Raw genomic sequence first — 16,719 nt, 5'->3', positions numbered from 1 at the left:
TATCAGCTACCGGAAATCGAAGCCCTGGCCATAAATATACCACAGGAAGTACCACATGCACTCCCCCCCCCATTGTTACTTGCTTAGCCAACGTTTGCCGCCACCTCCCACGGCCCCGACACATATATCACGCACACACACAAACACACACACACTCCGACGCATACATAGGGGAAGACGCGGTTGTGTGATCAACGGGTGTTCTCTGCCTCCTCAATCCTCAAAGATACTCGCGCGACCCGCAGTTAAGGCACGAAAAAGGCTCCCTCGCCACTATTAGACGGTCCTGGCGAGCCATTGCCAAACTCTCGTTAAGAAAAGGTTTCCCTGGTCCAATGAAGAGCAGAGGTGCGACCGCACCAGATAATGCCCGATAAGTACAATACAGCGTAATGCCACATCTATGATATAAATATCCCCCTGTAAAGGTATAACCGGCAATATGACTCGGAAGGAAGGAAGGAGAAAGAAAAAAGAAAGACAGAAAGGCCTTGGATAGGAAAGCAGGGAGGGTATTTCAAAGCTTTTAAAGAAATTCACTGGAGGAAAAAGTGCTGGAAAATGTGAGCCTAAAAGCCCATTTACAAGCGCTCACAACTGGCGTGTTCTTTAGACATCCTGCAGAGAAGGATGATTTTCAGTGTTAGAATGTCTTCAATCCCGATGGCTACTAGGGTCCCAGATTAAGATGCAGACACCTAATAAAGGTATTTAAATTGTTCACGCTACATTGAAAAAAGAGGCACTCTCAAAATAGTCACATCCCTCTGCAAGCAGCGCATAATATAATGAGGTGCCCTCAATGTCATTTTAATAAGCATCACTTTCACGCATACGGATATGTATGCGCGTTTCTGGGCGTTTTGTTAGCGACCTCAATCAAACACAGGATCCGCGTGTCTCTCCTTCAGATAGTCCCCCCACCCACGTCTCTCTCCGTTTACATTCTTCAACATTTGTTTCCTACGGTGTGCCTTTATTATTATTTCTCCTCTTCTTTTTGCTGCTTTCCCGTTTTCCCAAAGATAATTCATAACCAAGCAAAATATCATCTCAGCTATGCGCTGCGGTCACGGGTCTCAAGTGGCGTCGGGTTGGAGCTAAAAAAATAATAAAATTAGTAAGACGGTCACGGCGCAACCTTTCCTATTGTTTTGTGGCGAACGGACTCTGTCTCTTTTTCTCCTGCTTTTCCAGCCCAGCAAGGAAACGCAGAAAGCGGACGGGGGGGGGGCGAGAAAGATGGAGGAGTGGGAGGGAGGATAAGAATCTCTTATTCAGCGGCGAGGCAATAACAGCAACGTATTAAATACAATGCCAAGCAAATGTCCGCCTGTGGAAGAGCAGCTGGAAAGCTTTCCGGACCCTCGGAACCCCTAGCAAAAGGGGGATATTTTTGAATGCAGTATGAATATCCTCTGGTCACAAGAGATTTTTTTAAAAAAAAAAATTGTTCATGATTGAAAACTAGAAAAGTGGGACGGAGAGGGGGAGGGGGGATCTGGGGCAGTTTCCTCTAGTTATTTGTAGGGTGTAGATCAATGGTGGCGAACCTATGGCACGGGTGCCAGAGGCAGCACTCAGAGCCCTCTCTGTGGGCATGCGCACCGTCGCCCCAGTCCTAGGCCTTCAGGTGGGTTTTATAAAACCTTTTTGCTTCAGACCTCCCTTGCCATGTGCAAAAAAAAAAAAAAGTTTCAATCAATCAGTCAATTTCAACTTCTTGCGAGAAAAAAAAGATCTTGCAAAGTTGGAATTGATTGATTGAATTTTTTAGTCCCACCTAGTTACCACCGCAGCCATGCCCATCCAATGGGCCACACCCATCCAACACTCCACGGTGCATAAGTGGGGTTTGGGTTGCAGTTTGGGCGCTCGGTCTCTAAAAAGTTCGCCATCACTGGTGTAGCTCATCAGGAGAAATAGTGTTGCTGGTTGTTGAATAGCAATTGCAGAATATCCCTCTTTCGCTCAGACCACATGTTAAGGTGCCACTTGAAAAGAAAAGTGCAGTTTGACTCCTGGACTAAAAAATAAAAATAGGATCTAGGTCACCCAAAAGAGGAAGGACAAAAGATGACAGGCATTTCTACCAAAATTTGCAACTGCTGGGTTGATACATTAAAAAAAAAAAAAGACATGGATTCAAAATTTACATCTGCTGCTTTTCTATAGAGAGATAATTTTGAGAGCAATACAGGACATGTATGTAATAATGATTGCCACTAAACAATAAATCTTCAGAAGTTATGGGCGCTTCATCATGGGGCGGGGGGGGGGGTTTAAGAAGAGATTGGACAACTATTTGCCTGAAATGGTATAGGGGAGAGGGTCTTCAAACTTGGCTCTTTTATGACTTGTGGACTTGCAGAATTTCTCGGCCAGCATCCCTGGCTGAGGAATTCTGGGAGTTGAAGTCCACAAGTCATAAAAGGACCCTGGTATAGGGTCTCCTGCTTGAGCAGGGGCTTGAACTAGAAGACGTCCAAAATCCCTGCCAACTCTATTATTCTGTTACCTTCTCAGTTTACTATTCAGCTAGATTATCAGTGGCTTCTCTCCTTTTTCCTGGTTCTGTTTATCAGTCCTTCCCAAAGATATGTGGTCCCCTTTGTTGATCCCTCCTCTGCTTCTCTTGCCTTTGTTTCCATGCTCTGAAGTCACCTGGATTCCCTCCAAGGCAAAGTTGAATGGATTTTACACACTTTGATGATGTCTTTGGAAGTGTTGGACTTCAGGGAAAAAATCCATATTTTAACTATGGCATACTTAAGACTATATTAAGGCCACTTCAGATATCATCCACTCAGAGGCTATTTTTGATAAAGAAAGAAAATATAAAATGCAATCAAGCCAAATTTCAGGATGTCAGAGATATTTGAGGCTGTTTGATTTTGAAACCCTTATTTTTTTTAAAAAAAAATATCCTATTTAAGATAAATAAGGAAATAAAAAATGCTATCAGTATGTCACTTCTCTGAAAGTGACTTTCCTCCTTTTTTAATAAATCCAAGTCCTATCATTAAGTGGCAATATGATGAGGTGATTATTTACACTATTGTATTTTTATTAGATGAAGAAAGGTGCTTGTGAATTTTTTTCTTGTATCAAAATACCAAAATACCAAAACTTTGGCTACTTGGCCTAGAGTCTAGACTAAATGGGAGTATCATTTACTGTTCCTTTGTAGGCAGGGGAATATCTTTGTCTTAGACTCTAAACTTTCACCCCCTTACACCTCTGTCCTAGTATTACATTTCTTTGTGAATAACTTGATTCACAATCAAAGCTCAAGAAACCCGCTGGCTGATTTGTTCAGTAAGCATAACAAAGGTAGTCCAAATTCATGGACTGTCTCAAATATAGAGAGTTTAGTCAAGCTAGTACCAAAATTTTAAAATTAGAAACATCTGGAAATCTTTCCCATTACTTAAATTTTGAGAAGACTGAAAGCAGGGCCTTTGCCCTTTTTTCAAATAGACACTAAATATTCTCTCCATCTTTGTGGATCCATTGATATTGGTTTTGATTCCGAACAGAAATTGTTTAGAAGATGCAATGTTGGAAAGCCGTTCTTGTGAAACTGGATTTAAACAATTCTCCCTTGCTGTCTGAAAAAGGTTGTATTGTGAGTCCTTAACATAACATCACCACTAAAATCCCAAAGCCCAGCAGTCCATCTTGCTTTGATACTTCGAGATAGAGGTCTTGAAATACAGTATTATTAATCAAAAGACATTGCAGAGATATTCCTCTTTTTCTTTGTTCTCTTTGGAAAGAGCAGAAATGTAATAGACAGTAGAAAGGGGCAAAAATAATTAGAAATGGAAGTTCATATCATATGGATTTCACCTAAAATACTGGACATAAGGCACTGCAATTGCACAATAGAAGCCTTATGTACCCAAGTTATTTCTATCCTTGGAAGCAAAGAGTAGGACATGTAATCGCTATTCTGGCTATAAGAATATTTGTCTAGAGGCTACTTTCTGTACTTAAGCAAAGGACAAAGGTCTTTTACACACACAAATACACACACACACACACACACACACAAACCCCTTCATTTTTAAGTGATTTACAGATTGGATAATAAGCTCTATTTTAATAGTCTTCTAGACAAAATACCTCCTTTCTCTCAAAGATCTTCTCTACAAAAACTCATGCAGGCCAAAACATCTCATCACAGGGTGGGCCAAGCAGTATATAACAAGCATGGGAGCACAGCAGCCATGGACGAAAAAAACTGGCCTTCCTTTGCCATGGCACTGAGGAAAATCTTAGTAAGAATTTGTGAGTAAATCCCAATTTTTCTACCTTAAATAAAATTAATGAGTTTATAGAATTATTCTAGGTGGAAGAATAAAATACTTTATGATCCTATAAATAATTTTATTTATTTGTTATCTGACCTTTATTATTTTTACAAATAAGTCAAGGCAGTGAATAACCACAATACTCCTTCCTCTTCCTATTTTCTTCACAATGACAACTCTGTGAGGTGGATTGGACTGAGAAAGAGGGACTGGCCCGAGATCACCCAGCTGGCTTTCATAGCTAAGGCAGGACTTGAACTCAATTCTAGCCTGGTGCCTTAGCCACTAGATCAAACTGGCGGCCCTGCCTTTAGGTAGACAAAAGTATTTTCAAACCTAGTTCTAGAGATCAGCAGGAATAAGGTTACGAGTTAGGTCAAAAGCAAGGAAGATACTGATTATTAAAAAGGAGGGCCAGTGGAGGGAAAAGGAAGACAATTGAAATTTCTTGTCACTCGTGATAAAAAATATAACAGCAGGCTATACTTTTTGTAGGCTTATATACATATGAACTTACTTTTCCAGCATCAGAAAAACTAGTTTCTCAATCGCAATATTAAGGTGACCAACCGTCCTCCTTTAGGGAGGACAGTCCTGCTTTTGTGAGTTCTGTCCTCCCTCGAAAAGTGTCCTCCTTCATGTCCTCCTTTTCGATATTTGAAGACTAATCTGCAGGGCTTTTTTTTCCCCTCATAGAACGCTCAGAATGGCGTTTCGGCACCTTTTTTTGATGTTTTTTTTCAACTTTTGCATGAGCTGTGCTACTCCCCCTATTGGCTTTCGAAAGCCAATATGAATTGCTGCTGAGCGCCCCAAAACACCTGGCTGGCAAACTTTGCACATGCAAGTTGTCTGTATTATTGTTGCAATGAATAAAATGTTTCTTTTATTTACGATTTTTTTTCTTCAATTTATTTGTGTCCTCCTTTTCATTGTAAAAAAGTTGGTCACCTTAGCAATATTTTCCCCCCAAAAAATTCTTTATTTTCAAGAAGGTATGCTAGTGATAATATAAAACCCATGATGCTGGTTTTCATGTGATCTGCAGACTCCACTGATCATAGATTTGAAGGTCTGTATTGAAACCAATGGCTGGAATTGGGATATAAATTAAACAATGTAAATGTAAGCTGTCAGGTCTGTTGATGGATGAGGGAAAGAAAGAAGCAGACAATTAACAAGACACAAGACACAAACAGAGATGGTTTGCATCCATCAAATAAAGGGACTGAGTTACTTGGCTATAAATTCACAGATTTTCTGGAGGAAAATTTAAACTAAACAGCAGGGACAGGGAGTTAATTGATACAGAACAACCCTGTCCCCGGCAATCTAAAAATTATAGGACTATCAGTGCATGTAACATAGATGTGTGTGTGGACAAGAATACCAACCTTGCTGTCAAGCAAAAACAAGCCTCTAATAGAGAGTGCCACACAAAGTGCACTAACCAAATAGGTGGTAAGACAATAGGGGAACTCATGCACCACACAGGTTATGTAGAAAGTAAACACAGGGCCAGTCATAAAGGACTCAAATGTCTATACACCAATGCACGGAGTATGAAAAGCAAACAGGGTGAACTAGAAATTCAGGTTAATGAGGGCAGATATGATATTGTTGCCATTACGGAAACATGGTGGGATGAAACCCACACATGGAACACACAGCTAGAGGGATTTAAATTATTTAAAAAGAACAGACAAATAAAAGAGGAGGTGGAATTGCTTTCTATATAAGAAATAACTACATCTTTACAGAAATAGAGCACAACAATGATAAAAACTGTCTTGAATGCATTTGGGTCAATATAAAAGGGGGGGAAATGACATTGCCACCCAACCAAACAGAGGAAATAGATGAACTTTTTGCTAGTCAGCTAACTAAGGTATGTAGGAAGCACTCTGCACCAAGTGGAAGATCAAACAGGTTCCTGGCAAACCTAGCAGACAACTTTGTCTCCCAAAAAGTAGAGAAGGGAACTAGGGGTTTACGCATTTTGGATCTAATTCTCACTAACAGAGATTAAATGACAGAAGGTATTGAAGCCATAGAAACCCTGGGAGGAAGTCATCATGCAATATTGGAATTCAACATTATGGAAGCACAAGCAACAGAACACAGTCAAACTAGAGTCTTGGACTTCAAGGGAGCTAATTTCAATAAAGTTAGAGAGAGCTTGGGAAGGATTCCCTGGATGAGAATCCTCAAGGGGAAAACAATTCAAGAAGCTTGGGAAATTTTGAAAAATGAGATAATAAAAGCCCAGTCAAGCACAATACCAACAAAGAACAAAAATAACAGCTCTCAAAAGAAACCAGCATGGCTGCATAAAGAACTCTCTGATAAATTGAAAGATAAAAAGGACAAGTATAGAAAGTGGAAAGAGGAGCACATAACTAAGTCAGAATATCAGCAAATATCCTGAGCCTCCAAAGATGAAGTGAGGAAAGCCAAGGTTCAAAATGAATTAAGGCTTGCGATCAAAGTCAAAAATAACAAAAAAAAGAGCTTCTTTCAACATGTAAAAAACAAGAAAAAAGTGAAGGAAATTATTGGTCCATTAGTGGGTGAAAGTGGCAAAAAGGTGACAAGCAACAGGGAGAAAGCAGAACTATTTAACTCGTTTTTTGCATCTGTCTATATACAAAGGGAAAAAACAGACCAACCTATCAAAAATAGTGCCATAAAAAACAATAGAAACATAAGATAGGCAAGAAAATGGTGAGCACCTATCCAGCCTAGACGAGTTCAAATCGCCAGGACCAGATGGATTACACCTCAAAGTTCTCAAAGAACTGGCAGATGTGATCTCAGAACCACTGAACTATATTTTTCAAAGATCCTGGAGCACAGGGGAACTACCAGAGAACTGGAAAAGAGCTGATGTAATTCCCATCTACAAAAAAGGGGGAAAAATGGACCCAGGAAATTACAGACCTATCTGCCTGACCACAATACCTGGGAAGATCCTGGGAAAGATAATCAAACAACGAATCAGCGAACACCTAGAGGCAAACAAAGTCATTACTAAAAGCCAACAAGGGTTTGTCAAAAACAGATCATGCCAGACAAATCTTATTGCATTCTTTGACCAAGTGACAAAATTAGTGGATCAGATGAATGCTGTGGACATAGTTTACTTGGACTTCAGTAAGGCATTTGGTAAAGTAGATCACAACCTACTACTTGACAAGATAGAAAAATGTGGGGTAGACAGCACCACCACCAGATGGATCCGTAGCTGGCTGACCGGCCGTACTCAGTGTGTGTTCCTCAATGGAACCGCATCTACATGGAGGGAAGTGTGTAGTGGGGTGCCCAGAGGGGTCTGTTCAGGGCCCAATGCTCTTCAACATTTTTATCAACGATTTGGAGGAGGAGATAGATGGGGAACTCATCAGATTTGCAGACAACACCAAGCTGGCAGGAATAGCCAATACTCCAGAAGACAGGCTTAGGATACAGGAGGATCTGAACAGACTTGAACACTGGGCGATATCTAACAAAATGAAATTCAATGGTGAAAAAAGCAAGGTTCTACATTTAAGCAAGAAAAACCAAATGCAGAGATATAGTATAGGGGGCACCTTGCTCAATAGTAGTAACTGTGAGAGGGATCTCGGAGTCCAAGTGGACAATCACCTAAATATGAGCCAGCACTGTACTGCAGCTGCCAAAAAGGCGAACACAGTGCTAGGCTGCATTAACAGAGGGATAGAATCAAGAAGTGTTAATACCACTTTACAATGCCTTGGTAAGGCTACACTTGGAATACTGCATCCAGTTTTGGTCACCACGATGTAAAAAAGATGTTGAGACTCTAGAAAGAGTACAGAGAAGAGCAACAAAGATGATTAGGGGACTGGAGGCTAAAGCATATAAGGAACGGTTGCTGGAATTGGGTATGTCTAGTTTAATGAAGAGAAGGACGAGGGGGGACATGATAGCAGTGTTCCAATATCTCAGGGGCTGCCACAAAGAAGAGGGTGTCAAGCTATTTTCCAAAGCGCCTGAAGGCAGGACAAGAAGCAATGGGTGGAAACTAAGCAAGGAGAGAAGCAACCTAGAACTAAGGAGAAACTTCCTGACAGTTAAAACAATTAACCAGTGGAACAACCTGCCTCCAGAAGCGATGCATGTTCCAACACTGGAGGTTTTTAAGAAGAGACTGGACAGCCATTTGTCCGAAATGGTATAGGGTTTCCTGCCTGAGCAGGGGGTTGGACTAGATGACCTCCAAGGTTCCTTCCAACTTTACTATTATTATTATTATTATTATTATTATTATTAAAATTGTTGCTTTTATCAAAACAGTCTAAAAAGAAAAAAAAACTGAATAAAACTGGACAATATTGCATTTAAGGCTATGCCAGCTGGATGGTGGATGTGAGACAAAAAGGAGAACACGTCCTCCTTTTCCTGGCCATCAGGTAACCCTAAGGAGGAGATGTCTTCATGGACTCTCCTGGAGTTCCTGAAAGTTAGACGTGCTCAGTGAACTACTTAACATTCTGAGCCCTTTAAATAAATCCATTATTTAGAGACCATTACCCCATCACTAGAGATGACTGAAAGTCATATTCCATTCCAACTGATTTCTACATGTGGACAGAGGAAAGAATTTCATTGTGCTTTTAGCCTCAGGCAGAAGATGGCTGACTCTGAGAATTAGCAGGCACTACTTGTCACCTGGAGAAACTGGTAACATGGGAAAGAAAGAATCTTAGAATCTTCTGGAAAAATTGCCTGTGTGGAAATGTTTTGTGGAGAGTGGATCTCCCTACCATCACGCAAGATGACTCTCATCAATCCGCCTGATAAAACCTTGAAAGTAGTTACCTAAGAATACGTCAAGGGTAGATAAGAGCGCTTAGTAATAATTATCATGAAGAGCAAAACTACATTTTTCGCTAAGCTGGTGACCTAATGAAAAGTAGATGGTTGAATGAAGTTATTAAATACTGTATGTACAGGAGTGCATTGTTAGTGGATTGAGAATACTGTACTAAATATGTATATATATCCATCCTCTCTATAGTGAGACAATAGCCTCTCCATAAATCTTTTTTATTCGATTTTAACCCAAATCTATTACCTATCCATGCCTTTGGATTTTTATTTTTATTCCACTGAGGGGACAAATTCATTTAACTGTAATATAATATTCTATTCTATTATCATACTGAGATAAAGTATGTGAAACATATTGTTGACTAAAAAACAAAGTAACTTCCCCATCTTCCACACAAATGTTTTCTTTTAGGTCCAATTGCCAGAATCAAACATCAGATTTTTGGAAGGGAGGGAAGAGGTTATGAGAGCAACAAATCTTTGCCACAAAAAGTGTCATAGTGGCCAGTGACTGACTGTAGGAGAAAATTTTAGATTAGTGGCAAGCTGTGGCCATCTCATCTCACTCAGCATCTTTTAGACCAGGGGTCTTCAAACTTGGCCCTTTTATGACTTTTGGACTTCAACTCCCAGAATTCCTCAGTCAGGCACATTGGCTGAGGAATTCTGGGAGTTGAAGTCCACAAGTCATAAAAGGGCCAAGTTTGAAGACCCTGTTTTAGGTGCTCAGGCACCACGCCAGGAAGAAGAATGCAAAACTGTTGTATCAGGATTTTCTGAGGGTTGGGGAGCTATTTCTGAAACATGTTAAAATTATTTTAAGACTTGGGCTACAATTTTTAAGTCAGTGGCAAGAAGCCATCGCTAATTCTAGCAGCTGTGATCTGGAAATCATGAAAAAGGGCATTGTGATTGCATATACGAGTGAGCACCTGTCCAGCCTAGACAAGTTCAAATCGCCAGGACCAGATGGATTACACCCCAAGGTTCTCAAGGAACTGGCAGATGTGATCTCAGAACCACTGAACTATATTTTTCAAAGATCCTGGAACACTGGGGAACTACCAGAGGACTGGAAAAGAGCTGATATAGTTCCCATCTTCAAAAAAGGGGGAAAAAGGGACCCAGGAAATTACAGACATATCAGCCTGACCTCAATAACTGGGAAGATTCTGGAAAAAATAATCAAACAATGAATCAGTGAACACCTACAGGCAAACAAAGTCATTATTAAAAGGCAACACGGGTTTGTCAAAAACAGATCATGCCAGACAAATCTTATTGCATTCTTTGACCAAGTGACAAAATTAGTGGACCAGAGGAATGCTGTGGATATAATTTACTTGGACTTCAGTAAGGCATTTGACAAAGTAGATCACAACCTACTACTTGATAAGATAGAAAAATGTGGGTTAGACAGCATCACCACCAGATGGATCCGTAGCTGGCTGACCGGTCGTACTCAGCATGTGGTCCTCAATGGAACCACACCTATATGGAGGGAAGTGTGTAGTGCGGTGCCCCAGGGCTCTGTTCTGGGCCCAGTGCTCTTCAACGATCTGGATGAGGGGATAGATGGGGAACTCATCAAATTTGCGGACAACACCAAGCTGGCAGGAATAGCCAATACTCCAGAAGACAGGCTTAGGATACAGGAGGATCTGGACAGACTTGAAACTGGGCGCTATCTAACAAAATGAAATTCAATGGTGAAAAAAGCAAGGTTCTACATTTAGGCAAGAAAAAACAAATGCAGAGATATAGTATAGGGGGTACCTTGCTCAATAGTAGTAACTGTGAGAGGGACCTCGGAGTCCTAGTGGACAATCATTTAAATATGAGCCAGCAGTATGCTGCAGCTGCTAAAAAAGCCAGCACACTGCTAGGCTGCATTAACAGAATCAAGATCACGTGATATATTAATATCACTTTACAATGCCTTGGTAAGGCCACACTTGGAATACTGCATCCAATTTTGGTCACCATGATATAAAAAAGATGTTGAGACTCTAGAAAAAGTACAGAGAAGAGCAACAAAGATGATTAGGGGACTAGAGGCCAAAACATATAAGGAAAGGTTGCTGGAATTGGGTATGTCTAGTTTAATGAAGAGAAGGACGAGGGGGGACATGATAGCAGTATTCCAATATCTCAGGGGCTGCCACAAAGAAGAGGGTGTTAAACTATTTTCCAAAGCGCCTGAAGGCAGGACAAGAAGCAACGGGTGGAAACTAACCAAAGAGAGAAGCAACGTAGAACTAAGGAGAAACTTCCTGACAGTTAGAACAATTAACCAGTGGAACAACCTGCCTCCAGAAGCGGTGAATGCTGCAACACTGGAAGTTTTTAAGAAGAAACTGGACAGCCATTTGTCCAAAACAGTATAGGGTTACCTGCCTGAGCAGGGGGTTGGACCTGATGACCTCCAAGGTCCCTTCCAACTTTATTATTATTATTATATCACATCTTGACAGTCCCTCCCTTAGATTAATCTTCTTAAACCTGTGGTCCTTAGTTATGATGGACTTTTTATTATTTATTTAGAAAATTTATATACCCTCCTACTCGCTCTCAGCAACTCTAATATCCATCCTTGCAATTATTCTGCAAGCTGGAATTGATTGGGGCGTAACTCAACACATTTGGGGAAAGTTGCTATGAAGAAAACCTCATCCTTTAATGATGCCCTCTCTCTTTCTCTCTCTCTTAGAAAGGTAGCATTTTATGTTAAAAGGGGGGAAAATCCTCAGCAAGATGAATATGTTTTATATCAGGTCATAGTCTTCTCAAGCTGAATGTTAAATACTTAAAATTATGTTCAAGATAAAAGTGGGAAGGAAGGAAAAAGATGGGAGAGAGGAGAGAAAGAGAGGCACTTTGATGGTGTATACTGCAAGTACTTTGCGTATCTACTGAGAAGAGATTTGCTATTGTGTTTTTTCTTTTTTTAATTCACAACTTTCACTGCCTTCCTAGTTTATTTCTGCGGATGGTTTTGAAAGGCATTTCTTGGAGAAAATAATCACCTACATGGTTAATGGCACTATCAGGTAAAGTTGAATTGTGAAGTCAGACAAGAGAGATGCAGGAATTCAACATCAGATTTGCATAGTATATCTTTCCTACTTGAATGTTATCAACTATATAACTGTTTTTGTTCCCTTCCCTCTGCTAAAGGATATAAAGAGTTGGCAAGAGATTACTGTAATAAGCATATCAGTATCAATTTCTATTTCTAGCTCCAAGATATAGTAGAAAAGTCACATACATACATACATACATACATACATAATTACAGTGGAGAGAGAAAGATATTACTTCTTCTGGATGTGCTATGAGAAGCTACTAAATCCATAGACTGCTATTTCCAGAATGCAGCTGCACATTAGACTTTCTGCTCTTCTAAATTTTCCCTCAGATTTTGGAATTTGACATACCCGTTCCTATAACCTCTACAGCAGGAGCTCATTATTATTACAATTGTCCTTAGTAGGTTCAATATGTCAATAAGGTATAATTTACAAAATTTCAGTTCAGTTCATTTGACAAGGTATAATGTTGAACTGTGAATGGTGACACTCAAGTGCACTCCCCATTCAACTGAAGCTCAAAAGAAAATCTTGGACTAATCCCAGTCTCAACTTAACTATTTTGCAAGTTATTCTAAAGATTAAACAGAGGTGCTATGACTGTATCCAACATGCCTGTTGAGAAATTCACACATAACCTAGCGCTTCCTTCTGTCAGAGATACTATAGAAAGGGTTTAGTTTTTTAAGAACAAAGCATAAGTGAACTTGGGAAAAGCCTAGGGAAAACTAGGAGTTCATCTTCCTATTAGGTAAAGGCTTTCCCTGTCCAGTGGTGTCTGACTCTAGGATGCGATGCTCATCTCTGTTTCTTGACCAAGGGAGCCAGCGTTGTCTGAAGACATTTTCCATGGTCATGTGGCCAGCATGGCTATATGCCGAGATGCACAGAATGCTGTTACCGTCCCACCAAAGTGGTACCTATTAATCTACTCGCGTTTGCATGCTTTGAACTGCTAGATGGGCAGGAGCTGGGACAGGAATAGGCACTCTTCCCATTGTGTGGTGCTTGGGTCTCGAAACTGGGCTTTAGGTTTTCCATCTTCTTAGCAGCCTCTGATTAATCAGGAACTGCCCCATAAATCTGAAGAAAGTCCAGAAAAATGAAGTGCATGAACTTTTGCTTTAGATTTTCTATACACTCTATTTTCTATGTACAGAGCAAGAGGTCCAGCTAGAAAATTCATTATACTTTTTCTGTGTAGAGATTTATCAAGTCTGCAATTCTTATTGTGCTTTACAAAATTAGAAAAATTTTCATCCTCATCCTTGCAATCTATTCTTCGAGCTGAGCATCACCACATTATTTGAATTTATAATCTTAACAGCTGTAGTAAGTTGAACTCTCTGTAGCATATCTTTCAGGATTCATTGATTTGGTTTATTCTTTATGAGATTGGTCTGATCTTCCAAGGAAAGGCTGAAACTTCCAACTGTGCACCTTTTCAGTCATATTGCCAAGATACTCCATTATATCAATTACTTCATTTCTCTTACATTTTCTACTTGTGAAGCACCAGAAGTGACCAGCATAAAGGAAAAAAATGCCAAGTGAGGTGCCACTTGGAAGACAGGTGGAAGCAGAATAATAAAATATCTACCAATTTGCACACAAGAACACTGATAAAATACGCACAGGAAAAAGAAAACCCAATAATGTTGTTTAAAATAATCCTATTTTTAATGAATACTATTGAAAGTGGTATTCTGGAATTGTAGCATGAATTTTGCCCCCTTTTTTAATTCCTTCACTTAAAGTGCATATTTTTAAATATCTAAAATTAACTTTGGGGCAAGTATCAATTTAGTCGGTATATTTTTCTCAAAGGTTTTATCAATACAAATAGATAAAATTTAAATTTCTGTTTAATTCCTGTTTTTTTTTCCTAGGTATATTTGAATTCAGAGGGCACCGTAAACTCACAGAACAGAGGAATGGAATCAAAGATTTATTTTCCATCACAGGTAAGTTGTTTCTTCCTGGGCTTCCATGCTTTCTAGATATTGTGTTGTCATCCAATATATAAAAAAAGATAGACTGGGAAAAGTTGTTCTAATATATTTTTAGTCAAAAGAACAACATTTTCTTTTTGCTTTTAAATCGATCCACAAGAAGGGGTGAACAATAAACAAATTAACCAGCAAAAGAAAACTTTATCAATAAAGTCTAAACTGGAAGACGTTTGGGGCAATAACGCTTGGCAGCAAAAGAATAAGTAACCTTCTCTTTTTCCATCTGAGAAATACTGCACTGCACTCCTGGATTTCTACTATGAGAAATAACAATAGTCGCTAAAATAATAATTCATGTCATGATAACGACATTTGCACAGCGACATTGTGCTGCGTATTTCTCCATTTGCCACCATTCCTTCTCTGGTGGATGCCTGTGGCTACATTTTTTATATATTTCACCCCCACCGCCTAGCATGGCCACCAATGAAGAGTGAATAATCCTCTGGAATTCTTATGCAGGTTGCAAGCCCATTGAAGTTATTTTTACAATCGCTCAATCTATATAAAAAATGAGTTGGTTGAATAGACACATGGTTGTGCCTACATGAACTCATAGGCTAGAGACAGGGATTAAGATAGAGAAGGGACTTCCTTTGTTGTTGTTAGTTGCGAAGTTGTGTCCGACCCATCGCGACCCCATGGGCAATGTTCCTCCAGGTCTTCCTGTCCTCTACCATCTTCTGGAGTCCATTTAAGCTCACTCCTACTGCTTCAGTGACTCCATCCAGCCACCTCATTTTCTGTCATCCCGTTCTTCTATTGCCCTCAATCTTTCCCAGCATCAGGCTCTTATCCAGTGAGTGCTTCCTTCTCATTAGGTGGCCAAAATATCTGAGTTTCAACTTTAGGATCTGGCCTTCTAAAGAGCAGTCAGGCTTGATCTCTTCTAAGACTGACCGGTTTGAACGCCTTGCAGCCCAAGGGACTCGCAAGTTACAATAATTTCTTCCTTCGATATTTCCTGGAAGCAACATGTTTTCTAGCAAAAGAGTTTGACGTTGTGAGTACATTAGTCATACCCACAAAGGTTGTAACTGCCTCCTTAGTCATATGGGCAAGCATGACTAACATTTCAAAATTCTTCTCACACAGAATTCACACACATAACTCACTATTCAAAAGAGGGACTTTTTTTCCCAATGGTCCAAAATAAGAAATAACTGGAATGAGTCAGCAGTGACACCTGGTGTTAGCATTGGGTTTATGCAGCGATCTCTCCAAAAGAATGCATTTATTCCTTCTTATGGCTAATAGGAACCGACTAGAATAAAAGGCAGAAAAATTATCCACTTTTATTATAGGTAGCTGGTAACCAGAAAAATTAAAGGTATATATTACCCACATCTCAAAATACATTATTCTTAAAAACAAAAATAAAAAAACAAGGGATGACGCTTTGAGGATTATGTCCTCAATTGTTTTCCTCTTCCAAGGAATGAATGATGATTTCCCTTGTTGACAGCTATGCCTACTGTAGCTTTTCACCTTCTCTTACATTTGAACAGCTACAAGTTTATTCGTGCAGGATCAGAACTCTAAAATCTGTTTCTGTTTCATCATAAAAAACTAATTTGTGCACTTTCTCTAGTGCTTCAATGAGTAGTTAACAAATAAAACTGTGAGAAAGAAAAGGCATTACTTTCTTGCCAAATGTTGCCCCCCACCTCACCTCCCCAGCCAATGGCCACAAAGCATGGCAATGAAAATCAGGGTTTCAAAGAGTTAAGTTCTGGTGAGACTGTAGACCAAGCCACCCACAGAAGCTCTGATTGGGATTATCTGTCATAAAAACATCCATAGAATTAAAAAAAAAATTCCCAAGGAAACAATATTGATAGACACAAAGTCCACGTAATAGACTTAGTTAGCTAGAGAGACCAGCCTTTCTCAAAACTTTTTACCCTGCTTAACCTCTGCTTAACAATTATCTTATCTACAATTCATGGTATATCAAACATCAAAACACAGTGTTGCCTTTTTTTCTGTCATGATTTCTTGCACAACTCCTTGTGAGTTGAGAAAGGTTGATCCAGAACCTCACCATTAAAAATAAAAGGTTTTCTTGCAATACTGGGGCCTTCTGAGACTCCACTCTCATCTATTGATTGTTCCTAGATAGAAAAAAAAGCTATTTCCCCAGCCCTTTCCACAAAGAGAAGGTTGGGAACTGCCTAAAGAAACATAGTGAACTTGAGTGTGGCATCAAATTCAAAAGACAGCTGAAGGTTAAGTTCACTTTCCATCAGCTACTTTGCAGAGTTTTATCCTGTGGAGCTTGTTCTGTCTTATTTTGATTTTGCCAAACAGTGAAGAAATTTGGTGTGGTATAATGCCCAACAAAGCTTTTTTATTATTTGTTTTGATTTTGTTGCAAGTCTGAGAATGAAGAAACTTATTTTCTTTACTCTAAATAAAAACAGTATTTATTTATTACCAATATGAGCC

Source organism: Crotalus tigris, unplaced genomic scaffold (assembly GCF_016545835.1).
Source record: "Crotalus tigris isolate CLP2741 ecotype Arizona unplaced genomic scaffold, ASM1654583v1 scf7180000017630.2799268, whole genome shotgun sequence".
Classification (NCBI taxonomy): domain Eukaryota; kingdom Metazoa; phylum Chordata; class Lepidosauria; order Squamata; family Viperidae; genus Crotalus; species Crotalus tigris.
Note: the sequence above shows the minus strand (reverse complement) of the source record.